The sequence below is a fragment of the Corythoichthys intestinalis genome, chromosome 6 (assembly GCF_030265065.1).
Source record: "Corythoichthys intestinalis isolate RoL2023-P3 chromosome 6, ASM3026506v1, whole genome shotgun sequence".
Taxonomy (NCBI): Eukaryota; Metazoa; Chordata; class Actinopteri; order Syngnathiformes; family Syngnathidae; genus Corythoichthys; species Corythoichthys intestinalis.
Window position 1 is genome coordinate 5,617,877 of NC_080400.1, and position 27,122 is coordinate 5,644,998.

At 40.4% G+C, this 27,122-nt stretch overlaps 1 non-coding gene across 1 annotated transcript; it reads right to left on the bottom strand.

Annotated features, from left to right (window-relative positions):
* Positions 1 to 19,990: 19,990 nt before the first annotated feature.
* trnak-uuu (transfer RNA lysine (anticodon UUU)) lies at positions 19,991 to 20,063 on the bottom strand. Its single transcript has one exon. It is a non-coding gene; the product is annotated as a tRNA-Lys (tRNA).
* Between the last annotated feature and the right edge of the window lie 7,059 nt (positions 20,064 to 27,122).

Here is a 27,122-nt window from a genome sequence, read left to right on the forward strand (position 1 = left end):
GCAATATGCTTACCTTGAATATCTGCTAATAAAACCGGAGTTCCCAACAGCATACGCTCTCTCTCTCTCTCTCTCTGTTGTCATTGAGACTTTTGCCCAACTTTTGTCTTATCAGGTATTTGCTGCACGCATTTTTCCCTGAAGCTCGTCTTGTGAACGACCGACAGTGCTGTCCTGCTCCTCACTTTTCAGATCTGGTTCAAACAGGAAGGGTAGAACTGACGACATGTTGGGAAAGCTAACGAGTGACAAGCTTGAATTTCGGCATTCGGGGCCAGTGACCTCACGCACTGCGACGTAACAAGAATGGCGACCTATCACTTAAAATAATTTTACAAACTTTATTAAAACAAAAACATTAAGAGGGGTTTTAATATCAAATTATTATAACTCATACTAACATTTATCTTTTAAGAATTACTTGTCTTAAAAATAGAGGATCCCTTTAAGAAACATTTTGAAAAATTCCAGAAAAAATGTCCGCATTTTATGAGCAAATTCAACTTGCATTATTTGAACATAAATTATATTAACATGCACAATATATACAAGCTTGTTAATCATCTCTTAACAATCCAGGAATACAAACAAAAAACATTTGAAGACCATTCAACATTGTCTAAATAAATTAAATATTAATGAAAAACTTTAATCGTCAGGGAATAACAAAAAAATAAAAATAAAAATGGACCTGTCCTTCATGTTAAACACTACAGCTTTTGTCCACAAGCACAGCCAAACTCAGCAAAAAAAATAATTCTCCTGTGGGCTGCTTTAAGAACACATAAATAAAATAAAAAGTAAAATTGGGGAGAAGTGGGGTAAAACTCTGTTAGCTAAATTTCCCACAGTTTAATTAACGTAAACGGAAAACACATAAAGGAGGACAATTCTTTCCAAGCAGCTACATACTCAAGTTTTGCAGGTTAGCAAGTTCACACAGTTTAATGTGATGCTATCTCTGATGCAGGTCGGACTTTCAGTAGCAAAATTAGTTGAGTGTTCCCCTCTTCCACAACATAGGTGTTTTTTTTTTCATTTCTTACAGTGGCTGCTGCTGGTTGGAAAAAAAACTTTTACTATCCTAATATCTGGGGGGGGGGTCAGTCATCAGCCAATCAAATGTACGTTTAGGAGGAAAAAATGGACGAGCACATTCAGAAAGTGAAAAGAGGTACAGTACAAGTAAGTCAGTACTTCTCAAATAGTGGGGCGCGCCCCCCAGGGGGGCCAGAGCGATGCCAGGGGTGGCGCGTGTGACCTCGGGGAACATGGTTTTTTTTTGCCATACTAGAATAAAGTGTACTTGCACATCCACTCAGTTGGTGGCAGTGGCGCTCTCATTTTCAAAGTGCGCACAGTATTTTTGAAGTAAGCAAGAGCACACGGAAGAGACTCATGAAGAGCTGGAGAGCTGTGCGCAGTTTTCGAAAGCCGTTTTCCGGCCGGACTCACGCAGCGACCCACTGTCTTCTCCGGTTCTCACGTGACTGCCCGAGAAGTGCCATTTTCGGCTTGGGATCGTCACGACGACCGCCCTCCCCAACGGTTCTCCCTCGGCCGCCGAGAACGCGCTTTTTTCGGGCCGTTTGCCTTTTGGCTTTGACATTTAATACAGTGGTAGACGAGGAAAGACCACTGTTTACTGTGTCTGAAAATGATTATAGCGGACAGCCGGAAGCCAAATCAAGTAAGACGCCACTTAAAGACATTAGACCCCAATCTCATTGATAAGCCGCTTGGTTGTTTTTTAGCGAAAACGTGCCGAATATTGCCAACAATCGTCCCGCTTTGTCAGTTTTATATCAGTAAACCAGTGAGCACTGTTAGCATGCTCGGTGCAATATAACCCCACGTCATTGCAAACTGGAGGTGACACTGGGAGCAGCGAAAATAAAAACTGTTCTTCTGTCCAATGACACATTTTTTTTTCTTCTTCTTCTATTCAGTTTTGATTTTCGGTCAAATTTTTTGGCATATTGTCCTCATGAGTTAATGTTTCTAATCAATTTGAATTTGTTATTATTTACAGATTTTATTTTTCAGTATCAAATGGTCAAAAATGTACCTTGAGTGTATTTTTACAGTTTGGATGTAACTTTTTTTTTTTTTAAATTCAGGCAAATTGATGCGCGTTGTCTTTTCTGTTACAAACAAAACAATGTTAATAAAGTTATACTTTATAAGTTGATGTTATTTTCCCTAATAGAAAAAAAAAGGATACAATGTGAGGCAGAGGCGTACTTATAATAGTAATATTATAGACAAATGATACTATTTACAGTGACGGCAGAGTATGGGGGGGCGCGAAACATTTACGTCTTCCTAGGGGGGGCGTAACAGAAAATAATTGAGAAGCACTGAAGTCAACATTTTGGGACATTCCGGGGTCACTTCCTGAACATTTTGGCTCCATTACTGTTAATTTTAGGGCATTTCCAGGTTACTTCCTGGACATTTTTGAGTCACCTTCTGTTAATTTGGGGGTATAATTAATGGAGATTTTTTTGTTGTAGGTGCGAGTCTGAAATCATTTCTTCATTTGCCCCACCCAGTCAATCTCTTCCTGTTCATATTTTTTTGATTTTGGGACATTTACAGGTTGTACTGTTTGTTTTGTGGCACTTACTGGTCACTTTTTGTTGATTTTGGGGCATTTCTGTGTCACCTCCTGTTTGTTTTCAGGAGCCCACAAGTCACTTTTTGATTTTGGTCACTTTCTGATGATTTTGTGTTCTCAGGTCACTTCCTTTGCATTTTGAGTCATTTCCTATTAATTTTGGAGCAATTGTTAACTTCCCGTTGGTTTTAGGGAACCTACAAGTCACTCTTGTTTTTGGTCAGGAATTTGTTTTTTGTCAAAAAGATTTTGTCGGTCAAAATGAATCTATAGCCGTCGAATGCAGCCAATGAAATAAAAACTGTCAGGAATGAGCGGGCAGGCAGGTGGTGTGGACCCAAATGCAGGGAAACAAAAAAAGGCAGCAAGGCAGGGAACTCAAAAAACGTTTTAATTATAACTAACCAAAGGCACAAAGTACAAACAAAAGGACTGGGGATCAAAAAGGCAAGATTCAAACAAAACTTACTTTACCGGGCACGAGGGCTTGGACAGGACTACAACTTTGACGCAGACACTGACATTGACAATGACGCAACAAGGAGTGACAAGAAACTGGGTCTTTATATACACACACGCAGACGAGGGGTAACGAGACGAGGAACAGCCGGGTAACACAGGTGGAAGCAGATTGCAGGATACACTGGGAGAACACACACAGGTGAAAGCAATGGGCAATCACAGGGACAAGTCACACTAGGAGAAAACAAACACAAAACCTAACAAAAACAAGTTTTCCATGTTTTTTTTTAAGTGTCATTTTTGTGGGGATTTTATTTCAGTGGGTTTTGTTTTGTAGTTTTTCATGATTTTTCATGTTTTATTTTTTTGTTTTTAAGATCTGTGTGATATATATGGATTTTGTGGTTTTTTTTGCAGGTCTGAGCTGGAAATCAGGAGTGGTGAATGGAAAATTTTGGGGCATCTCTTGTTGATTTTTGGGGCACTTATGGGTCACTTTTTGTTGATTTTGGTCACTTTCTGATGATTTTGTAGAACTCTCGGGTCACTTTTTGTACATTCTGAGTAACTTCCTGTTCATTTTGGGGCAATTCGAGGAAGTTTTTTTAATGAGCACCAATGGAGATTTTTTTTTTTTTTTTTTTTTGCAGGTCCGATTTGGAAATTAGTTTATTCACGACTCACAGTCAAAAGGAATTGGACGTCGAGTGCTGTCAATGGCAGCCAATGGGTCCCCTAAAAAGACTAAAACTGAGAGTTTTCCTTTTTATTTGGGAAATGTCTTTTTTTTTTTCCTTTCAGTTTTCACGGAGTGATTTTTCAGGGGGTTTATTGGGGGAGGGTTGTGTGATTTTTCCGTTTTTAGGGATATTTTTGAAGTTTTTTGGGGTTTATTTTTGCTGCTTTGTAGATTTTGGTGATTTTTTTTTTTTTAGATTTATATTTAGAGTTATATGATTTTCATTTTTCTGTATAAGGGCGGTTTAGTATTGTTGGGGGGTTTTTTTGTTTTCTGTTTTTTCTTTTTTTTTTTTGCAAATGTTTTTTTTTTTTTTTGCAGGTCCAAGTTGGAAATCAATAGGATTAAATGGAAACATTTTGTGAAAAGGGAAAATGAATTAAAAATGTATAAAAAATTCATTTTTGACAAGTGTGCCTTGATTTTGTGACTTTTTTAATGTGCAAATTACATATGTCAATCAGACACAAATTGTCGGACAAGTAGCATTTTGAACATTTTAAATTCGAACTGTTTTTGCCGTCGGGTATAAATGGGGCTTTTTTGGGAGGGTCAAAAACAAAAACTGTTGGGGCGCAACCGTGAACGTTAAAAGATCCCCACAAAAATTGAGAACAGCTGCTCTGTGAAGAAAAGGGAGGGGCGGAGTGCTCGAGAAAAGAACATTTTGCTGGAAAATCAAAAGCACATCCAGTAAGTGAGACTTGAAAATGGAGCAGTCATAACAGGAAAGCAACAGACAGACGAGACGAGAGGAGACCAGACACCACCCACCACTGACCACCCGCTCGCCAATTGCCCGTTTTACAGCACCTGTAAAAATGGGCCATTTCACTGCCTTTTTTCCTGTCTTGTTCTTCTGTGAAAACAGGAAGAAAATGTGGAGGGGGACGTCTCAATTCTGTGATATTCAAACAGGCCTGTCATGTTTAACACCTCATAATGAATTCCCCTGCTGTGTTGACAGAAATTATCTCATAATGGCAAGTACAGTGTATCACAAAAGTGAGTACACCCCTCGCATTTCTGCAGACATTTAAAGAGCATACGACAGCAGAAAAAAGTCTTGAATAGCATTATTATGTGAATTAGAATCTTATTTTGAGACGATTCGACTATATGCAACAATTTAGCAAAGCGCATATGACGAGAAATTAGTTTTTTAATCTGCCAGTTAGCCACGCCTACCATTATAGGGCTCTAGCGTCCCTAACAGGTGGATGACGTCAGCGGGGGACTGGGCTCATCGGTGTTACCTTCAGCCCATTGAGGGGGAATTATTCAGAACGAGGAAAACGCGACGAAGAGAGCCGCAAAATGTCATTGTTTTAGTCTCTCTACTCCGATATTTTTACAGGATATTCTTTTTATCCAAGTATTTTTCCCCAATAGTTAAATAAATGGCTTGAGAAGGACCAGTCAGCCAGTCAAGGGGGAACTATTCAGAACGAGGAAAACGACCCGAAGAGAGCAGCAAAATGTCATTGTTTCTGTCTCTTTACTTCAATATTTATACAGGATATTCTTTTAATCCAAGTATTTTCCCCAATTGCTAAATAAATGGCATGGTCATGACAAATAACAGTCTTGTGCTAAATGGAATATGAAATAATAAAAATGCGCTTATTCAGGACGACATGGCAAAATTACTCCATAATGGTCAAAACTGTCGACTTCACCTTTACTGTCGCACCTCCCGAACGATATTTTATGATACCTAAATCGGACATATGTCATTTCCCTTCCCCGGCTTCGGAGAATGTAAACAAACCAAGAGGCGTGACAGCTGGCCGACATGCTGACCCGAACCGAGTGATGTTTCAAAGTCTTCGAAGCGGAAAATCACACATAACTAGCCCGGATTATTTGACATGACGACTGGGTTGTCATTGTCTTCGCGGATCGGCAAACCACCCGGCGGAGAGCAATGTACAGCTGGTTCCCCGGAGGAGGGCGGCTGCAGTTGTTGTGCAGCTAATGTGCAGCTAATGTGCATGAGGAGAGCTTTTTACATGCCTATCAATGATCAAACGTAAGTAGTCCTTTATTTAAAGAAAGTTTGTAGTGTTTACTTTGTAATCGCTGTATTCGTATTTGACATAATACCAAACAAGATGTTTACTCACTTCCTCGTAAATCCAATGGTCCCACTGTAGTAGGGCTTGTTTTGGCCAATATCCACGGTGAATGGGAACCTTTTGAAAATCCAAAAAGGCGCACACGCCTGTCCCTAATACAGTAAGATTTTTCTGCAGCCGTTTGGCTGGCGTGATGCGAAAAATAAACGTATCAATCCGCAAAATTAGCTGAATCCTTAGTCCTCATACACAACAGTACGGCTGTATAGTGAAGAGGACGCCTTCATCCGTACACGTCACAGCGCCCTCCTCCTCAATGCAAGACCGAAGCCGGACGTCACTCATTTTCATGGCGCGGTATTAAAAAAACTAAATAAATATAGCGATCGCTTCCACACACATCCAAGCAGTCCATACCATTCAGGAGCATAAAATACCGCGTGTATTATAAAATAAACATGCTTTTTTGTGTCACATGTACTTTAAGTATATTTTTTCATGGGATAACACTGACAAAATAACACTTTGACACAATGAAAAGTAGTCTGTGTGCATCTTATATAATAGAGTTAATCTATTTTCCCCTCAAAATATAGCCATTAACATCTAAACCCCTGGCGACAAAAGTGACTACACCCCTTAGAAACTACATCCCTAGATGTCTAAATTTAGTACTGCTTGTCATTTTCCCTCCAAAATGTCATTTTGACTCGTGTTGAAATTCGCCTCTTCTGAAGACGGTACAAAAGAAAGCCCACAAACAGTTTGCTGAAGACATGTCAACAAAGCACATGGATTACTGAAACAGTGTCCTATGGTCTGATGAGACGAAGATTAATTTGTTTGGTTCCGAAGATCTCAAGGATGTGTGGTAGCGACCAAGTGAGGAGTACAAAGATAAGTGTGTCATGCCTACAGTCAAGCGTGGTGGTGGGAATGTCATGGTCTGGGGCTGCATGAGTGCTGCAGGTGTTGGAGAGTTACATTCCATCGAGGGAAACATGAACTCCAACATTTACTGTGAAATACTGGAGCAGAGCATGACCCCCTTCCTCCAGAAACTGGGTTGCAGGGCAGTGTTCCAGCATGACAATGACCCCAAGCATACCTCCAAGATGACCACCGCTTTACCGAAGAGGCTGAGGGTAAAGGTGATGGACTGGCCAAGCATGTCTCCAGACTTTAACCCAATAGAACTTCTTTGGGGGATCCTCAAGCGGAAGGTGGAGGTGCGCAAAGTCTCAAATATCCAGCAGGAGTGGAACAGCATTCCAATGGCAACCTGTGAAGCTCTGGTCAACTCCAAGCCCAGGAGAGTAAAGGCAGTTCTGGATAATAGTGGTGGCCACACATTACAGTGCCTTGCAAAAGTATTTGGCCCCCTTGAACCTTGCAACCTTTCGCCACATTTCAGGCTTCAAACATAAAGATATAAAATTTTAATTTTTTGTCAAGAATCAACAACAAGTGGGACACAATCGTGAAGTGGAACAAAATTTATTGGATAATTTAAACTTTTTTAACAAATAAAAAACTGAAAAGTGGGGCGTGCAATATTATTCGGCCCCCTTGCATTAATACTTTGTAGCGCCACCTTTTGCTCCAATTACAGCTGCAAGTCGCTTGGGGTATGTTTCTATCAGTTTTGCACATCGAGAGACTGACATTCTTGCCCATTCTTCCTTGCAAAACAGCTCGAGCTCAGTGAGGTTGGATGGAGAGTGTTTGTGAACAGCAGTCTTCAGCTCTTTCCACAGATTCTCCATTGAATTCAGGTCTGGACTTTGACTTGGCCATTCTAACACCTGGATACGTTTATTTTTGAACCATTCCATTGTAGATTTGGCTTTATGTTTTGGATCATTGTCCTGTTGGAAGATAAATCTCCGTCCCAGTCTCAGGTCTTGTGCAGATACCAACAGGTTTTCTTCCAGAATATTCCTGTATTTGGCTGCATCCATCTTCCCGTCAATTTTAACCATCTTCCCTGTCCCTGCTGAAGAAAAGCAGGCCCAAACCATGATGCTGCCACCACCATGTTTGACAGTGGGGATGGTGTGTTCAGGGTGATGAGCTGTGTTGCTTTTACGCCAAACATATCGTTTTGCATTGTGGCCAAAAAGTTCAATTTGGTTTCATCTGACCAGAGCACCTTCTTCCACATGTTTGGTGTGTCTCCCAGGTGGCTTGTGGCAAACTTTAAACGAGACTTTTTATGGATATCTTTGAGAAATGGCTTTCTTCTTGCCACTCTTCCATGAAGGCCAGATTTGTGCAGTGTACGACTGATTGTTGTCCTATGGACAGACTCTCCCACCTCAGCTGTAGATCTCTGCAGTTCATCCAGAGTGATCATGGGCCTCTTGGCTGCATCTCTGATCAGTTTTCTCCTTGTTTGAGAAGAAAGTTTGGAAGGACGGCCGGGTCTTGGTAGATTTGCAGTGGTCTGATGCTCCTTCCATTTCAATATGATGGCTTGCACAGTGATCCTTGAGATGTTTAAAGCTTGGGAAATCTTTTTGTATCGGTCATTTAGGACAACATTGGATCATTCAGAGATCCTCACTGAACTTCTGGAGTGAGTATGCTGCACTGAAAGTTAAGGGGCCGAATAATATTGCACGCCCCACTTTTCAGTTTTTTATTTGTTAAAAAAGTTTAAATTATCCAATAAATGTTGTTCCACTTCATGATTGTGTCCCACTTGTTGTTGATTCTTGACAAAAACATTAAATTTCATATCTTTATGTTTGAAGCCTGAAATGTGGCGAAAGGTTGCAAGATTCAAGGGGGCCGAATACTTTTGCAAGGCACTGTATATTGACTCTTGACATGTTACGTGTTAATATTGACAACTTTCACTTAGGGGTGTACTCACTTTTGTTGCCAGGGGTTTAGATGGCTATATTTTGAGTTATTCTGAGGGGGAAATAAATTAACTCTATTACATAAGCTGCACACAGACTACTTTTTATTGTGTCAAAGTGTCATTTTCTCAGTGTTGTCCCATGAAAAGATATACTTAAATATCTGCAGAAATGCAAGGGGTGTACTCACTTTTGTGATACACTGTATATAGGTCATTTAGATTGTCTTACCATTTCATGTAACGATAGAATTGACCCTAACAATTGTGGGGGTGGGGTTCGCTGCCCTCCTTGCCAGCAAATTTCTACCTCCAATATCTCCATAGGACAACAAACAAATAGTTTTACAGAAACAAACAAGCACAAATGTAGCACTAACGGATGGCACCATTTCGGGTCCATTTTGTAAAAAACGGGGGGCTGGGTGTCGTCATTCTCAATATCTCTCAAATATCATCAATGTGTCGTAAGAATAGAATTGACCCTTCCATTAATTACTGTATTTACATTATGTTCAGACTTAGATATACCCATTTTCACTTGCTGAATGTGGCGGTCCATTTTTCCCCCTCAAACACACATTTGATTGGGTGATGACGAGAACAGACAAACACTCAGACAACCCCAAAAGAAATACACGTCAACATGCCGCCTCCTCCACTCCCTTCAAAGACGTACATTAGAATTTTTTTTCAGCCAGTGGCAGCAGCAGCCACTGTAAATAAACGTCAATGTTGTGGAGGTGAGGAACACGCCAATAATTTTGCTACCGAAAGTCCGACCTGCATCACAGTTAGCATAACATTAATCTGTGTGAACTTGCTGACCTGCAAAGGTCAAGTAGGAAGCAGCTTGGAGATAAGTGTCCTCCTGTACTGTATGTGTTTTCTACCTGTTAACGTTAATTCAACTGTGCATTTATTCATTAGTTAAAATATATTTAGTTATTTTCTCCATCATTCAAGAATAATTTTATTTGCACCCTATGCAGACATTACTTTAAACCCCCCCCCCAAAAAAAAAGAACACATAAAAACGCAACCATTGATCTCCCCCATTTTTGTCCTTTGAAAATAACAATTTTAACTTTTTTCATTTTTACGTAGGCAACACATCAGCATATTTGTGAGAAATGTCGCCCCGTCCACACAATCTGTTTGGTCTTATTAATGTCCCATCCCCAGCAAAAAGTGTATATGCAGGTTATGCTGTTATAGCGTCCCTACCAATGTTGAGACCAAACCTACACCCTTGTATTCCAGCTTGTAAGTTAATTTTATTGCTGACACTGCATTTCGGGGTCATTAACATTTTTGCCCCCTCTGCCACAAAAGTCAAACTCCGCCTATGGTCAAAACAGATTGGACGTCTATCGCTGTCAATGCCCTTGAAACATGCTAACGCCATACCACCATCCCAATTGAAATGGATTGGACTTCTATGGTGTCAATGAGTTTATTCTTTGTAATGTTTTCCCAACAGGACTAGAGCGAGATAATGATCACCCCCAGCAAGTCTTCGTGCTCCTTTGACACCAGACTGCGCCAACATATTGCATTATTTATACATCTGCTATTTCCGCCCTGACGAGAAGCCGCAAGCGGAAACACCTGCTGGCTTGAGGACCCCCCGAGACTTTTGCGTTTGTTTGGCGGCGTGTCATCAAGGAGGCCTCAAAGTTGTTGACTTGAAGGGGAGTTCCTTCCCTGATTTAGATTGAAGTTGGCTTGTATTCCACAACAGGAAGATCTTTGTCATTTTCCAAGATGACAATGCATCATACCACAGAGCTAAAACTGTTAAAGCATTCGTTGGAAAAAGACTCATCCAGTCAATGCCATGGCCTGCAAATAGCCCAGATCTCAACCCTATTGATAACCTGTGTTGGAAATTTAAAAAAAAAAAAAAATGGTCCACAGCTCCGACCTGCAAGGATGATCTGGCAACTGCAGTCGAAGAGAGTTGGCACCAAATTGACGAAGAACACTCATCAAGTCCGTGCCTCAGAGACTGCAAGCTGTCATAAAAGCCAGAGGTGGTGCCACTAAATACTAGAGATGTTTTGATTGTTATTTCTATGTTTGTTTCTAATGATTCCATATATATATTTCCCTGTACTTGCTCAATAAAATTAACATTTTCTGACCACCACAATGTTTTTTATTCATTTCTTTAGTGTTTCTGAATGCCAAGGAGTTGCACTTTTGAATTAATTAATTATTTTTTTCAAACTTTTTATCAGAGTTTGTTCTACATGATAAAATGTCTGAGTGAGTGCTCACCCGAGACTGGTGATTCCATACTTTTTGATAGGGGTTGTTCTCATCCTTCTTTATCCTCCACAGACGACGAGTAAGGTCTGCACAAAGTTCTATTTTGGTCTCATCTGACTACATGACTTTCTCCCATGACCCCTCAGCATTATTCAGATGGTCCCTGGCAAATTTAACATGTACTGACTTCATCAGGGGAACCTTCTGAGCTATGCATGTATATTAAATAGAGCTGAAACGAATACTCGAGTAACTCGAGTTTAAAAACTGATCCGAGTACCGTAATTTCTGGACTATGAGGTGCACCTGACGATAAGCCGCCACCTACCAAATTTGACATGAAAACGGCATTTGTTCATAGATAAGTCGCACTGGACTATAAGCCGCAGTTGTCTTCATTGTATTATGGGATATTTACACCAAAAGATATTAACTCGTAACACTTCATTTGACAATGGCATCATAAGACTGTCATGAGACCAAATGAACCACCATTAAGCTTTAAACCAATTGGGTGCAAAGCCTTATTGTTTCTAAAAGCTTCATTTGGCCATCACTGCTCCCTTGGGGGAGACAGTCAACCTCTGCTGCCACCTGCTTTCAACACTGTTGTCATCCAACATTCCTCCTAGCATGCATTGCGGTGCTACAGATGTAAATAGCAATCAAAATTCATGTTCTGTGCTAATTATTTCTTCAGTTACTGTTCCAGTTGTTTCATTAATTGCTAGTTATGGTATTTGGTAACATTTTCTTGGATAGTGGTGCCATAATACTGTCATATGACACTCATAATTATTACATGACAAAGTCATAAGCATTAATGAATGCTTATGATAGAGGTCGGTTAGTGTCATCCAGCAAATTATCTCACTTTTGAATGGCCGTAAAAGATCTGAGCTGGACATAAATGGAGTTAGTGAAATAATATGCCACATGACACATATTGACATCTGTCATAAGCATTCAGTAAGGGTCATGTCATAATTATGATGTTCTTATGACAGTCTTATGATGCCGCTGTCAAATAAAGTGTTACGTATTAAACCAAATGAATCAACAAATAAGCCGCACTGGACTATAAACCGCAGGATTCAAAATGAGGGAAAAAAGTAGCGGCTTATAGTCCGAAAATTGGGGTAATTTTATTCACCTTGAGGAGTCGTTTAATTTTGCCAGCTCTAAGCATCACGTTTTGCCCGGGCTACTTTTAATGTGGGACAGCGCGCTGACGTCACGCGTGTAAAGGAAGAAGCAATAAATTTAAATAAATAAATAAAAATAAAAAATACTTACCGCAGCCGACAGCCGTTACAAACTACGCTGACGTTGCTAAAAACTACGTCCGCATGATGCTATTTTGGTAGCAGGTAGTGTCCGATGCGTGCCATAAATATCGCATGCATTTAGGACTAGATGTGAAATGACAGACTCGGCCGCGTTTGGGCAGCGTTAGTAAACAGCCGCCATCTTTAAGCAGTAGACTTCTCATCGCTAATAAATATAACGTTACTGTCACTCGCTCACGTAACGTTAGCCCTTCGGAGGGCTAGGTTTCTATTTATTATGACCACTGTCGATGCGTGGCTAACGTGTCTTACATACAGGCGTTATTTAATCTGTAAAAACATAACGCTGTAGAGTGACGAGGGTGTAAAATTAAAACATAATAAAGCTAACTGTCAGTTTTAGCTCAGTAGTCATTGCTGAATAAATGTGCTCCAATACAGCAGGTATCATACATTTATTTTGAACACTGCAAAAACTCAAAATCCTACCAATACTTACAGTTTAGACTAACTTAAAACTTAAAAATAGCTTGACATAAATGGAAATTAAATTGAAACACGTGGGAAAAACACGTAGCTTTCAAGTGATGTGTGTTATCAAGCGTATTTACATTTTTAGGTAAGAAATATGTTTTTTTTAATAAGATCTAGAAGTTTTTGGAGTGAAAGCAGTGAATTTTTTTCTAGTCACATCTTAGATGCAATTGTTGGCTGTTTTCAACAATGTACATTGAAAATAAAAACATTGATTGACTGAAAATGGTTCAATATTGGATAAAATGTCTTTTTTTCTCATGTATATTTATAATTGTTCTTTACCTAAAAAAAATGTTTTATCCGATTACTCGATTAATCGACAGAATTTTCAGTCGATTACTAAAATATTCGATAGCTGCAGCCCTAATATTAAACCATTGCACCATAGTGTTCTACTGACATTAGCTTTTGAAACTGCATCCAGCTCTCTTCAGGTCATTGACCAGCTTCTGCCGTGTAGTTCTCGGCTGAGCCCTCACTTTTCTCATAATGAGTGATGCCCTACGAGGAGAGATTTTACATGGAGCCCCAGTCCAAGGTAGATTTTCATGTTTATTCATTTTCGAACAATTGCTGCAACTGTTTATTTATTCTCACCACACTGCTTTCCAATTGCCCCATAGCCTTTTCCAGCTTTGTGGAGCTCAAGAATTTTTTCTCTGGTGTCTTTCGAAAGCTCTCTGGTCTTGCCCATGGTAGCAGTTGGATTATGACTGACTTTGGGGTGCTCATGACATCAACACTTGCAAAATGAAACTAAAACAAAAATGAAATGAAATCAGTTAAATCTGCAATAACATCAATTCAATTTTGCGTTTATAACTAGCTGCTGATACAGCAATAACAATCCACACAAACCAATTTTTTTTTTTCTCTCAATTTTTCATGATTTTCACGTTGGTTTTTTTCCGGGAGGTTAGGGTTTTCAGTTTTTTGCAGTTTTTGGGGCAGTTTATGCAGTTTTGCAAAAAAATATGATAACAACAATATCTCAAAACTGCTACAGTGGTATGAAAAAGTATCTGAACCTTTTGGAATTTCTCACATTTCTGCATAAAATCACCATCAAATGTGAGCTGATCTTTGTCAAAATCACACAGATGAAAAAACAATGCTTTAACCAAAACCGCCCAAACATTCATAGGTTTTCATATTTTAATGAGGATATTATACAAACAATGACAGAAGGGGGAAAAATAAGTCATTGAACCATCACATTTAATATTTTGTGCCCCCCCCCCACCTTTGGCAGCGATAGGGGTGCCGTGGCTCAGTGTTAGTGTAGTTGTCCCCTAACCCAGAGGTCGTGGGTTGGATTCTCTGCCCTGATGAACTCTTCTAAGTATCCTTGAGCAAGATACTGAACCCCAAATTGCTCCTGGTGCTGTGTCACCAGTAGGTGGATGGCGAGATCATGTAAAGCGCTTTGAGAACCTTGAAAGGTGGAAAAGCGCTATACAAGTATAACACCATTTACCAATAACTTCAACCAGATGCTTCCTGTAGCTGCAGATCAGTCTGGCACATCGATCAGGACTAATCTTGGCCCATTCTTTTCTAAAAAAACTGCAATAGTCCAGTCAGATTCCCAGTAGAGATGTCTGGGTCCGATCACGTCATTTTCAAAGTATCGGAATCGGCAAAAAATATCGGCCATGCCTGTTATTAATATACATATTTTATTTAAATCGTTTTCTAACTGTATTTAACGTTACAGACATAATAATATGTTAAACTCATCCAGAGTCTTTAGTTTAGGCTTAAGGTAGGGTTAACAAATATATCCCGACAACGGCGGCAATTAATTAATAAAAAAATGTATCACGTTAAAATATTCAACGCAATTAATGCATGCGCTGCACGACCCTCTCACTCATTGTAGCACTCAATCTGTAATGACGGTGTTTTACCACTATAGAGAGTTAAAAGGCAGCGCAAAATGAGTAGAGTGAACTTCAGCAGCTTTTGGAGCCTTCCTTTAATTGGCTAAAGCCTTACAATCCCTCTCCCTATAATTAGAAATATCATGGGAAGCAATGTCGGGAAGTGAGATGGCTAATGATCATTGTCTTAACACCCTAAGTTATTTCCCAAAGCAGAGAAGATATATCCATTGGTAGCACAACGCACAGTCATGGGTCCACTTCCCATCATGCATTTGGGATGGCCACAGTATCATTTACTGAAAGCTCAACAAATACACTAGATGGCAGTATTTAGTCACAATATACAAAGTCACAAGTCTATCCATCCGTGGATCCCTCTCACAGAAAGAATGTTAATAATGTAAATGCCATGTTGAGGATTTATTGTCATAATAAACAAATACAGTACTTATGTACTGTATGTTGAATGTATATATTTGTCCGAGTTTTGTTCATTTTTTTCTTAATGCATGGAATGGAAAAATTATCGGGAATGATTGGAATTGAATCGGGAGCAAAAAATAAAAGCAATCGGATCGGGAAATATCGGGATCGGCAGATACTCAAACTAAAACGATCGGGATCGGATCGGGAGCAAAAAAACATGATCGGAACAACCCTAATTCCCAGTATGTCTGTCTTTAGCATCTCAATGGGGTTCAAGTCTGGACTTTGACCTGGCCACTCCAGAACGTGTATTTTGTTCTTCTGAAACCATTCTAAAGTTGATTTACTTCTGTGTGTGTGGATGATTGTCTTATTGCACCATCTATCCTCTTTTTAGCTTCAACTGTCTGACAGACAGCCTCAGGTTTTCCTGCAAAACTTTTGAATTTATTCTTCCATTAATGATTGCAAGTTGTCCAGGCTCTGCGGCAGCAAAACAGCCCCAAATCGTGATGCTCCCTTCACCATGCTTCACGGTGGGGATGAGGTGTTGATGTTGGCGAGCTGTTCCGTTATTCCTCCACACATGACATTGTGTGTGAAGAATTATATTTCCATTTATTCACAATAATTATATATGGACATTGCATTCTCCCTCATAAGACAGTGTATGCCTTCGAGGAGCAACACATCTGGAAAATATTAGCTAGGGGTTCACAATGCACATTCCAAGGAATTTCACCCTCCCCCAAGTTAGAGAGAAAAGGACTTCAACCAGAGTGAGAAAGACACTTTTGTCTTGCGTGTCGTCCGGACCATGTCTCGTTTATTCTGTCTGTGTGTCTTTCTGTGTAAATTCTTTGTTCTTTTTCATTTCCGAATTCTATGTCATCATCTCCTGTTCTTTATAAGAATAAAACAACCTGTAACAAGGATAAATCGACTATTTTCCTTCATGTGTTACTCCCAAAACAGTTGAACTTTGGTTTCATCAGTCCACAAAATATTTTGCCAAAACTTCAGTGGGGTGTCCAAGTGCATTTTTGCCAACATTAAAAGATCAGCAATGTTTTTTTTTTTTAGAAAGCTGTGGCTTCCTCAGTGGAGTCCTCCCATGAACACCATTCTTGGCCATAGTTTTACATATAGGTGACATGTGCATGGATATTGGACTGTGCCAGTGATTTCTGTAAGTCTTTAGCAGACACTCTAAGGTTCTTATTTATCTTTCTGAGTATTCTGCGCTGAATTCTTGGCGTCATCTTTGGTGGACAGCCACACCTTGGGTGAGAAGCATCAGTGCCAAATTCTCTCCATTTGTAGACAACTTCCCTGACTGTAGATTGATGAACATGCAGACTTTTAGAGATGGTTTTGTATCCTTTCCCAGCTTTATACAAATCAACAATCCTTGATCGTAGCTCTATTGACTGAGCCATGATACACATCAGATAATGCTTCTCGTCAAGATAATTCTTACCAGGTGTATGTTTTATATTGGGCAGGGAAGCTTTAAACCACTCATCAGTGATAGGGCACACACCTGACTTCAATTGTTTGGTAAAAATTGGTTTCAATTGCTCTTTAAGTCTCCTTAGGTAGATGGTTCATTTACTTATTTTCCCGGCTTCTGTCATTGTTTGCATGCTATCCTTATTATAATATGAAAACCTATGTAAATGTTTGGGTGGTTTTAGTTAAAGCAGACAGTTTTTTTCATCTGTGTGATTTTGACAAAGAACAAATCACATTTAATGGGGATTTTATGCAGGAATGTGAGAAATTCCAAAAGGTTAAAATACTTTTTCATACCACTGTATGCTAGCACACAGCTAGCCAAATTCGTTAGGACGATTTATGACAGTCTGGCACTTCTTGTGGGCGCTGATTCAACCCCATAGTTACGATTAACTCTGGAATTCCATCTTATCCAATTTCCTGGTTCTTGTTGTTGTCCAAAACAGACAACAATTGAATTCTTTGTTTACAGTATTATAAATTGGACTTTGATCCTTAAATCGTTGGCTCGCCAGTCTTTGTCTTTGAAGGCTAAACCACTAAACAACAACAAATATTGGAGGACAAAGACAAGAAGGCTTCAAAAGTGCTGTCGATGAATGCTCAGACGGAACTTCCAATACCCAATTGGAAGCTTGGATGCGGCCTCAGTGTCATTCACGTCACATTAAGCGGCTTCTCTGATGTGTCGGGATAATGAGCTTCGCCTTGTTACACTTGGCCGTCTATTCTTTCCGAATGACTGACTCGACAGGGAATACGGCCAACAATTAAAAAGTCTTCTAATTATTTGGGAGTTTTAAACACAAACCTCTTGTTTGGCTTTTAATGAAATGTTCTTTTGGGGGTCATCCCTCTAAAAAAACAGACATTTGTTGAAATTTAGGTCTTGAAAAAGTGAGCGACTTGTAACATTTCAGCTTTGCTATTGTCAAGGAGCACTTTAAAATACAAAGTATTTTCAAGTGTAATTGCTTCACTTCCTTGTTAACTCGTTGACTGCCAACTCTCGGCAGTAGACGTCCAATCGATTTAGACTAGGAGGGGCGAATGATTTGTTTATTCGCCCTTCCTAGTCTAAATTGATTGGACGTAGAGAGCCGTCAATGGTACTGAGAAGTGAGCAGTCACAGCTTGTCCTACTAGTTGAATTAAATTGGACATCAATGAGGGGCAACAAGTTAATTCTGGGTCACTTCCTTGTTAATTTTAGGGTATTTATGGGTCACGTCCTGTTAAGCCTGAACGATATGTCGTTTAAACATCGCCATCGCGATGTGCGCGATAGTCCCATCGCAAGTGCGATAGTTTTTTGTTTTTTTTTATCCACATACGTCTTGCTTTCTGATCTGCACACAGCCTCACACCCTCCCTCTCCCAGGCTTTTGTTCCTCTCAGTCACTGCGGCACTTGCTTATTAAAGTTAATGATGGCTTTGATCTGGCCAAAGAAGCAGACTTCACACCGGCATCTGTCAATCATCCTTTAACTTGTTAAACAGTTTCTGCAAGGAAGCCGCGCTGGAATGAATGTGTGTGTGTGTGGAGACATTGGAGACATATAAATGCCAGAAGTGATCTTGAGGAGTTTGAAATTTCTACATATCACTCCAACGGTCACAGCTAAGGTAGATAAACAGAAGCATTTAATAAAGCCAAGCATTTATCTACTACAGTACTCTATTCTTGTTCAAAAATGATGTTTAAAACTGATCATAATTATGACATTTGAAGTGCTTGAAAACCATTTATTTATATACATTTTTTAAATCACTTTGGGGGGGAAAGTAAGAAAAAAAACATGACTTATATGTATATCTTTCCAATGCAAAATATGAATAAATACATTGAGCACAAAAAACACACACACAAAAAAAAAAAAATTGGGGGGGGGGGGCGCAACTTCGCGGTTTTTCACTTATCGCGGCGGGTTCTGGTCCCCATTATCCGCGAAAAACGAGGGATCACTGTACACTGTGGTGATGGTGACTCAACCAGTCTTTCCAAACAGCTATTCAAGTCATCTAGTGAAAATTTCTTTCAAAAAATATATAGAATTTTTTTTTAATATCGCAATATATTGCAAACACCCAAAAAATCGCAACAATAGTTTTTTCCAATATCGTTCAGGCCTACTTCCTGTACATTTTGGAACATTCCTATGTGACTTCCTGTACATTTCGGATCCTTTCTAGATGATTTTGGGGCATTCTCGGGTTGCTTCTGGTACATTTTGAGTCACTTCCTGCAAATTTTGGGACAATTTGAGGAATTAAAAAAAAATTTTTTTTGTAAAAAGTAATGACCGCCAATGGAGATTTTTTTTTTGTCGGTCCGAGCTGGAATCAATTTAATTTGAAGCTACTGACAGGTCACTTTCTCCTGATTTTAGGTCACTTAGGTCACATTCCGGGGTCACTTCCTGTACATTTTGGATCATTTCCTGTTAACCCAAGGGGATTTACGTGTCACTCCTGTGGATTTTTGGTCACCTCCTGTACATTTTGCAACATTCAGGGGTCACTTCCTGTAAATTTTTTAGTCGCTTCCTTTTAATTTTGGGACAATTTTTGGATGTTTTTTTTGTTTTGTTTTGTTTTTGTCAATAATAATCACCGCAAATGGAGATTTTTTTTTTGGAAGGTCCGACTTCAAATCATTGCTAATTTTTAAGTATTGACAGGTCATTTTCTGTTGATTTTTGTCACTACCTACATAATGGAACCTTACGAGGTCACTTCTCGTACATTTTGGATCATTTCCTGTTGAATTCAGGATATTTCTGGGTCACTTCCTGTTGATTTCAGGGCATTTAAGGGTAATTTCATGTTGATATCAGGTCAAATTTTTCTCCCATTGGAAATGAATGGGGCCATTGGAAATAGATGGGAATGTTTTTGTTGGGTGCTTTTTGGGAAAAAACTGCATACAAGTTTTGTGCTTTGATTTTCATATTTTTTTTATGTGTAAATTATGTGAAATATATGAAAAATGTTGTACTAGATAAATTTTGATGTTTTCCACTATTTTAAATGTTTTTCATCACCGCAACTGTAAACGTTAGGGTTGAAATCGATAGAGCCTGCATCGCGTGTATTTTTGGAATATTATATATAAAGACAGAACAGTGAGTATCAGTGATATTGCATGTGCTGTGCGCGGGAAAAGTGGGAGAGGATCAAAAACCACAATCATTGGCAAAGTATCCACACAATTAAAGCGCGGGAACATGACGTAATTGCTGCTCGGGATTAAATACATCGTCTTTGTTGTTTTACAACACAAGAAAAATGCAACGCCCGAACAGGGACTTGAACCCTGGACCCTCAGATTAAAAGTCTGATGCTCTACCGACTGAGCTATCCGGGCTCTGGTGCGATGTATACAAACTGCTTTAATATATCACACATATACTACGAACTCCCGTTTTCAACATATATGCTTTTTCCACGTCAACGTCAAACGCTTAACTCCGTAAACACTGACGTTTAAAAACACTTTAAATCTAATGCTTTATATTTGCTATCTTACATTATGACATCCACTAAAGCTCTCTCTCATTTCTTATTCATGACTAATTAATCATGTATCTATGACTAATTATTTATTTAGTCATTACCTTGACAAATTTATGGCGAATGTGCCTTTTTGTGAGAACCAAGCGTTTTTGTGAAAAACAAATGGGAATCTAAACGAGCAAATGTAATGCTCTTCCGCCATCTTGAGGCACAGCGGGAAACGTGCACTAGGTCACCAAATACGTCATCACAACACGAAGGTAGCCACGAGCATATGCCGCTTGGTTAAATAACATAAAAACACGTTTGCTTAGACCAGTGCTTCTCAATTATTTTCTGTTACGCCCCCCCCAAGCAAGACGTAAATGTTTCGCGCCCCCCCAAACTCTCCGCCGCCACTGTAAATAGTATTAGTCTATAAAATTACTTTTATAAATACGCATCTGCCTAACATTGTGTCCTTTTTTTCTAATAAAGAAAAAAAGTAACAGATCAACTTATAATAAAGTATAACTTTATTAACATTGTTTTGTCTGTAACAGAGAAAACTTGACGTGCATCAATTTGCCTGAATTAAAAAAAAAAAAAAAAAAAAAAGTCACATTCAAACTGTAAAAATACACTCAAGGTATTTTTGACCATTTGATACAGAAAAATAAAATGTAATAAAATCCGTAAATAATAACAAATTCAAATTGATTAGAAACATTTACTCATTAGGACAATATGCCCAAAAATTTGACCGAAAAAACAAAAATGAATAAAGGAAAAAAAAGAGTGTCCTTGGACAGAAGGACAGTTTTTATTTTTGCTGCTCACACTCAGTATTACCTCCTTTGCAATGGTGTGGAGTCATTTTGCAATGAGCATGCTAACAATGCTCTCTGGTTTACTGATATAACACTGACAAAGCAGGACTATTGTTGGCAATATTCGGCACGTTTTCGCTGAAAAACAATCAAGCGGTTTATCAATGAGATTGGGGTCGAATGTCTTTAAGTGGCGTCTTAATTGATTTGGCTTCTGGCAGTCCGCTATAATTATTTTCAGACACAGTAAACAGTAGTCTTTCCTCATCACCCAACTGTATTAAAAGTCAAAGCTAAAAGGCAAACGGCACGAAAAAAGCGCATTCTCGGCGGCCGAGGTAGAACCGTAGGTGAGGGCGGTCGTCGTGACGATCCCAAGCCGAAAATGGCACTTCTCGGGCGGCGACGTGAGAACCGGACAAGACAGTGGGTCGCTGCGTGAGTGAGTCCGGTCGGAAAACGGCTTTCGAAAACGGCGGCGGCGCACTGCTCTTCATATCTGTTTTCTGTGTGCTGAGTGCTCTTCCTTAGTTCAGAAATACTGCACGCACTCTGAAAATGAGAGCGCCACTGCCACCCACTGAGTGGATGTGCAAGTACACTTTATTCCAGTCCGGCAAAAAAAAAAAAAAAGAAAAAAGCATGTTCCCCGAGGACACATGCGCCCCCCCTGGCATCGCTCTGCGCGGCGCGCCCCACTATTTGAGAAGTACTGGCTTAGACCAAGAAACTCATTTAATGCTTTGTTTAATCTTGTTTTACACCTGAGAGTGGTATTCCAAGCACAAAGTCATCAATTAGAACTCTGTCACGTTTTGTTAGTGTAGTGTACACTGTACACAAGATTGAAGAAAACGATGCTCAAGGGAAAACTGTAGCCAATACGAAAACATGCTTATTTTTGTTAAGAATACTAATACGTATTTCTAAACTTTTTTACCTTTCTGTTCAATGATAAGAATCAGTCTGGACATGCATGGTCAAGAAGGAAGCGTTCATATCGTTGCTTTCCATGAGGCGTTTAAATGCCGTTGGAAAAAGTAGATACTTTCTGTACTATTAACTTGTTAGGTGCCACCCTCCCCCGTATCTTGAGGTACCACTGTATACATATAAATATACCGTATTTTTCAGAATATAAATTGCACAATCCAAAGAATCCACAAAAATCACTTTGGGGGGGGCATTTTTTGTTTGTTTTACTTAATCATAAACCAAGAACAAACATTATACGTGTAAGTAATGATAGAAAATGGAGAATAGGCTAAATAAGTATTTGTTAGCATAACATTTTAGTAGATTTTTTTTCCCAGTCCCACGTCAGTATCAACCAAAAAAGTGCTTTAACTCCTAAAAAATACGATATATATTGTTTTAAAATACTATATTACTGCATACTCACTTGAATATATAGTCATTGCTATCAGGGTTTGGTCAGACACTGTTAAACTCATTAGCTGCCATTGACGGCTGTCGACGAAGGGTTGGCGGATGAGAGTTCATTCATTTGCTGCCAGTCCTCCCTGCAACCCTCTACTAGTGTTAAACTCATTTCAATTAACAGCATAAGCATGAAAAGAGCTTTTATTGCCCCTACCAAAATGGCTTCAAGTTGGCCATGTTGGTAAGGGCGACGTTCCCATCGAACTCAATGCATTGACAATCAAATGAAGTCATAACTAGCTTATTTAGCTTATATTTGTCAATGACAAAGCATCTATTTACTCAGTGGCTGCCATTGACATCCATAGACGTCCAATCCATTTGAAGTGGGAGGTTTGGCAGTTCGCCGCCAGCCTCCCACTTAAAATAAATTGGACGTCTACTAGTTATAAACTCATTTCAATTAAAGGCAGAAGCATGAAAAGACTGTTCATGGCCCCTACCAAAATAGACTCAGGGCAGCCATGTTGGTAGGGGCGACGTTCCCATCGAAGTCAATGCATTGACATTCAAATTAAGTCATAACTAGCTTATTTACCTTAAATTTGTCAATGACAAAAGCATCTGTTATTTACTCAGTAGCTGCCATTGACATCTATATACGTCCAATCTATTTGAAGTGGGAGGGTTGGCAGTGCACTGTCAGCCTCCCACTTCAAATGGATTGGACGTCTACTAGTTACAAACTCATTTCAATTAACGGCAGAAGCATGAAAAGACTGCTCACGCCCCCTACCAAAATGGACTCAGGGCGGCCATGTTGGTAGGGGCGACGTTCCCATCGAAGTCAATGCATTGACATTCAAATTAAGTCATGACTAGCTTATTTACCTTAAATTTGTCAATGACAAAGCATCTGCTATTTACTCAGTGGCTGCCATTGACATCTATATACGTCCAATCCATTTGAAGTGGGAGGGTTGGCAGTTCACTGTCAGCCTCCCACTTCAAATGGATTGGACGTCTACTAGTTACAAACTCATTTCAATTAACGGCATAAGCATAAAAAGACTGCTCACGCCCCCTACCAAAATGGACTCAGGGCGGCCATGTTGATAGGGGCAACGTTCCCATCGAAGTCAATGCATTGACATTCAAATTAAGTCATAACTAGCTTATTTACCTTAAATTTGTCAATGACAAAGCATCTGCTATTTACTCAGTAGCTGCCATTGACATCAATAGACGTCCAATCCATTTGAAGTGGGAGGGTTGGCAGAAAGTTCATTCGCTGCCAGCCTCCCATTTCAAATAGATTGGACGTCTACTAGTTATAAACTCATTTCAATTAACGGCAGAAGCATGAAAAGACTGTTCACGCCCCCTACCAAAATGGACTCAGGGTGGCCATGTTGGTAGGGGCGACGTTCTCATCGAAGTCAATGCATTGACATTCAAATAAAGTCATAACTAGCTTATTCAATCAATGACAAAGTACCTGCTATTTAGTCAGTGGCTGCCATTGACAGCCATAGACGTCCAATCCATTTGAAGTGGGAGGTTTGGCAGAAAGTTCATTCGCTGCCAACCTCCCACTTCAAGTAGATTGGACGTCTACTAGTTGTAAACCCATTTCAATTAACGGCAGAAGCATGAAAAGACTGTTCACGGCCCCTACCAAAATGGACTCAGGGCAGCCATGTTGGTAGGGGCGACGTTCCCATGGAAGTCAATTAATTGACAATCAAATGAAGTCATAACTAGCTTATTCAATCAATGACAAAGTATCTGTTATTTAGTCAGTGGCTGCCATCGGCAGCCATAGACGTCCAATCCATTTGAAGTAGGAGGGTTGGCAGAAGGCAGCCTTCTACTTCAAATAGATTGGACATCTACGAGTGATAAACTCATTTCAATTAACGGCAGAAGCATGAAAAGACTGTTCACGGCCCCTACCAAAATGGACTCAGGGCAGCCATGTTGGTAGGGGCGACGTTCCCATGGAAGTCAATTAATTGACAATCAAATGAAGTCATAACTAGCTTATTCAATCAATGACAAAGTATCTGTTATTTAGTCAGTGGCTGCCATCGGCAGCCATAGACGTCCAATCCATTTGAAGTAGGAGGGTTGGCAGAAGGCAGCCTTCTACTTCAAATAGATTGGACATCTACGAGTGATAAACTCATTTCAATTAACGGCAGAAGCATGAAAAGACCGTTCATGGCCCTTACCAAAATAGCCTCAGAGCAGCCATGTTGGTAGGGGCAACGTTTCCATCGAAGACAATGCATTGACATTCATATGAAGTCATAACTAGCTTATTTATCTTATTTTTGTCAATGACAAAGCATCTGATATTTACTCAGTGGCTGCCATTGACAGCTATAGACCTTCAATCTATTTGCAGTGGGAGGGTTGGCAGAAAATTCATTTTTTTGCCAGCCTCCCACTTCACATAGACTGGACATCTAGTAGTGCTGAATTCATTTCAGTTGATGGCAGAACCATGAAAAGACAGTTCATCAACATGGCCTCAGGGCGGCCATGTTGGTAGGGGCAAGGTTCCTATCAGAGTCTATGCATTAACATTCAAATGAAGTCATAACTAGTTTATTTCTAAACTTATTTTTCTTTGATTATGTTTATCGCTGTCAAAGCATCTATTTACTCGGTGGCTGCCATTGACAGTTCTAGACATCCAATTAATTTGAAGTGGGAGGGCTGTTCATTCGCCGCCGCCACCCTCCCACGTTAAATGGATTGGACGTCTACTACTGATAAACTAGTGAAAAACTAATATGATAAGAAAAAATATAGTAAAATCATGCCGAGTTGAATCAGCTCACAGTATTGACTGTTTTGGACATCCAGTATGTTTCGGTTGCGGTTAAAGTGTACGAAAAAGGAGGGAAAGTCCTCCTATTTTCTGTTTTCCCTTTGTCAAAATGGCCGACATGGAACATCTGGTGCTGAATCTTCCGTTGGGGAGGTCATAAACAAAGCTACTTTTGCATATACAAGCCTTATCTAATCAGTCTGACCTTTCCCTCCTCCTACTGACAAGACACAGACGAGCTTTCATTCTGCGCGTCTTACTGGAATTGTCGAAAGGCAACGCGAGGCTATCGCGCTTCCACGCGGTGGTCGTGTTTTGGATGACAAGCTCCATCGGTTTTGGTGAAGTATTGTGAAGCCCCCCTCGCTCCGATGGTTACATTCAGAGGAAATGTCTGCTATTAAGCTGATAGGAGCAGCTAGCGTTTGAGATAGTGTGACGACGACAACAACAACATTCGCGCTGTTGGTTAGCTCTCCCACCTTGTTTATTAGTTAATGTTGAACACCGATACCATTTTTTGCCTCCCGATACAGTACCGATATGTTATTTTATAAAACATATATACCCCCCTCTCTTCTCTGCCTGGTTATCCGCCCTGCGCTCCGTTGCAATCGCTGGCTGGATGCCGGTGTGTCGGCAGGATGTCGCCTACTCCGGCAGGAGACCCTGCCCTGCCCTGGGCTTGGTGGGCTCTTGGGGGTCCCGTGGCGTGCCGTGCTGGTTGGGGGGCTGCGGCTGTGGCTCGTGGGCCGGGTGGGCAGACGGGGGTGGGCTTGGGGCTGGTGGTGCGTCCCCTCTTCCCATCCCTGAAGGCCTGTTAATGGGGGCGTGGGTGGCCCAGGGGACCACCCTGGATTCCAGGGGGGTGACGATGGCCCCTTTGATGGCTGCGGGAGGAAGGATGTGCTGCGCTGGCTCAGCACCTCTGCCCGTCCTCCCTCCCGGGACTGGCTGGGTGGGTGTTTGCTGTGGCCCTGGGGTGACGCCCACGTTATGTCTCCGCTTGTCTGCATGGCTGTCCCATGTTTGGTGGCGCTCGCGCACAGCTGGATGTGATTGGGGGCGCTCGAATCGGGTGCCCCGGTGCCACGATAAGCGATGGGGCAGCGCAGGGTCGGTTGCCGACGGGCTTACACTCACATACACTCACAAGGGATTCACACGATTACTGGTTTCTAGATCACAGAGCAGATTTGTGTACACTCCTCCCCTCCAAATCAATTATCTTATAGACCCCCCCTTCCCCTTCTTACCCTGGTCAACAGTCCCCCCACATGGTGTCAACCGGAAATATAACTAGCTGACGATAGCACCAACATATTCATAGTTAGTGTAGGCGGTCAATGTATTTCTTGTTGTTTGCATTTTATTTTCTTTCTTTTCTTGTGTTTCTTTTCTTTTCTTCTGTTCTCCCATAACCCTTTCTTGTTCGCTGCTTTGTCATAATAAACGAGGTATGTTGAATGATCACAGTGGGAGTATGTCATATACTCTCAATGTGAAACATTAAAACTGTTCAGATCAACCTGACACCTAGACTTCCATTCTCCATGTCAAACAGCTGAACAGGACCGGTTTAAAATAAACAAATAAATAAAACTTATACCATATTTTCCGTACTATAAGTCACACTTTTTTCATTGTTTTGCTAATTAAACCGGTGGCGGTACCAATCAGAACCTCCTACACCATAACACCATATTCCGGGTTGTCCCGCGCAATCCGTTGGCAACCCTATCTGCATACTCAGTTGAATGTAAAGTAAATGCTATCATGGCTTGGTCAGACACTGTTTAACTTATTGGCTGCTATCGGTGGGGCTAGACGTCCAATCTATTTGAGGCTGGAAGTATGGCAGTGATTGAACGAATGTCTA